Source organism: Opisthocomus hoazin, unplaced genomic scaffold (assembly GCF_030867145.1).
Source record: "Opisthocomus hoazin isolate bOpiHoa1 unplaced genomic scaffold, bOpiHoa1.hap1 HAP1_SCAFFOLD_218, whole genome shotgun sequence".
In the NCBI taxonomy this organism is placed as follows: domain Eukaryota; kingdom Metazoa; phylum Chordata; class Aves; order Opisthocomiformes; family Opisthocomidae; genus Opisthocomus; species Opisthocomus hoazin.
The window spans coordinates 10,001-12,500 of NW_027448843.1; the positions used below are offsets into that span (position 1 = coordinate 10,001).

At 50.8% G+C, this 2,500-nt stretch overlaps 1 pseudogene; it reads right to left on the reverse strand.

The window, feature by feature from the left end:
• LOC142359471 (28S ribosomal RNA) overlaps positions 1–2,500 on the reverse strand; it is an 8,614-nt pseudogene that overhangs the window by 3,242 nt on the left and 2,872 nt on the right.

Sequence of the window (2,500 nt, forward strand, 5' to 3'; positions counted from 1 at the left end):
AGGGAGACAATATGATCGTCCACTCCCTTTTGCCTGAGGGCCATGATGATGTGCTCATGGCTCACCGTGTCAAAGGCTTTGGCTAAATCCACAAAGACCACCCCCAGGGGGCGATGTTCCCGTTTCGCGCTTCGAATCAAAAGTTGTAACAATTTTAGATTCTCCGCGCACCCTGATGACTTAATAAAGCCCCTCTGTCGTGTGTTAATAGGGCATGCCTTAGATAGCCTTACAGTTAGGATCCTTGAGAATAATCTCAAGATAATCGATCCGATGGTAATTGGGCGCCAATTATTGATGTCTTTTTGGCGCTCGGGCAAGGCCGATTTAGATATTAATACCGTCCGGCATTCTTTCACCACGTCCGGTATAACCCCTGTGGCCAACCAGAGATTGAACAATTCCATCAGCTGGGTATAGTGGGGATCAGTTTTAATGAGATCCCACAAACTAAGCCCATCAGGACCTGGCGCCGCGTTCTTATTCATCTCATTGATGTTTTTAGAGATCTCTTTTGCCGTGATCATGGCTTGGAATGCGGAGTTGTCTGCCTGTCCCTCAGTGACAAAGGCCCCCAAGCCCTTGAATGTTCCTGACATCTCCCATCTCGACTTGAACACCGCGTGTACCTCATCGAGCGGGATGCCGCATCGCAAGGATTCCACATTATCCAAGATAATCCCGGCAAGTTTCCCTCGATCGAGGTAAAACAACCGTTGAAACCTCAGAAAATGCCCTCGCTTTTTGGCCCTCTTCTTCATCCACACCTTCGGTGGTTCAGAAGAGGGAACCCTCCGGGTTACTTTGGGCCTTCCACCTTGGACCGCTTTCAACTCATGGGACTTAAAGAACAGACATGCACAGCGGTCTTGGGTCGCCTCATCGACCAAGGTCGATAGATCTTTCTCACCTTCAATCACTTCCTCAAACATTCCCCGAAGAACGGTCAATTTATCAGATGTTACCCAATCTGAAATGACCTTTCGATAATGGGACCTTAGTCCCCCAACCACCCGTGATTCAATGCCCGGCAGATGTAACCCTTCACTCTCAAGATATTTCTGCTTTTCCTGATCTTTTTCCCTTCTCTTTACAGGGCTCTTATGAAGCCCCCTTCTTTTGTCACTTATTTGTTTAGCTGATTTAGATGGAATATGCTCAGCAATCAATTTGTTGATGTTCTTACTTCCCTCGTACTGTTTATCCAACCTCCGTAACAACTCCACCTCCTCCTCAGTCCAACACTGCCGATGTACCCCTCTGGCTGAGCACTCCTTCGGGCGGGAGGCGGCAATCCGCTCGATATTCCTAACGGCTGGGTGCGCAGAGCGCTTATGTTGTCCCAAGCCAATTTTCGTCTCAAACGTTCGCCCACATTCCTCACAGGCCCAGCCCCCGACAGGGGGAGATGTTTCAACCCCCTTACATTTCGGATAATGGCAGGCAATACTATGATGTTTAACATTAGTCTTGCCACACTTAGCACACTGAAACAACGCTTTTTTCTTACCATGGACTCTCTTTAGATGTTCAATAAGCCCCGACATTTTCCCTATCCGGTTCCCACAGCATGGACAAGATGGATTTTTGTCGGGGACCTTTACCACCGGTGTGCCCTCAGTGGGCAGGTCCGGGTAGGTACCAAGGATAGGTGGCGATGTTAACAGAGTAGGCTGCGCCAGGGCCCCTGGAGGTGAAGCTTCACCCTCCCCCTCGCTCTCCTCTATCCTTGGTGGACTGTCGGATACCCCTCCAACTCTCAAGGAGGTGAGTGACTCATACACCTCTGGTAACCTGGACAGCCTCTCCTGCCAGGTGGAAGAGTCAATTCCCTCAAAACCATACAATCTCGAGTTCGTAAACTCCAACCCACTCAAGTTCATTCCCTCCTCCACCGCACCTCCACGGCAAACAGTGGCCCTGCCGGCCACGGGGTCTCTCAAGTCCAGAGGACTTGTCTGGGTGGCCACCGATATATAGTTGACTCGCAACGGTCGGCCCATTTCGTCACAATAGTTTGAGGATATAGTCAATACCAAATGCCACCACCCTCTAGCAGAATTTGGTTAGACCCAACTAACCACTCGTGGGCAGAGGCTCTAGGCAACGAACACGGTCGATGCCGAGAATTTGTTTCACCACTTTTAATTACTATCGATCGGTTGGTGAGGCCGTTCGATAGGGAGGAAGCAACTATGATTCCGTCACACTGGGGCAGAGGTCAACTCGGTTACCCAAGAGGGCATCCGGCGGGACCACGGGGAAGTGTGACCTCTGCAGCTCAGCCCAGCCAGCAACTATGGTCCCGTCTTAAGAGAGTCATAGTTACTCCCGCCGTTTACCCGCGCTTCATTGAATTTCTTCACTTTGACATTCAGAGCACTGGGCAGAAATCACATCGCGTCAACACCCGCCGCGGGCCTTCGCGATGCTTTGTTTTAATTAAACAGTCGGATTCCCCTGGTCCGCACCAGTTCTAAGCCGGCTGCTAGGCGCCGGC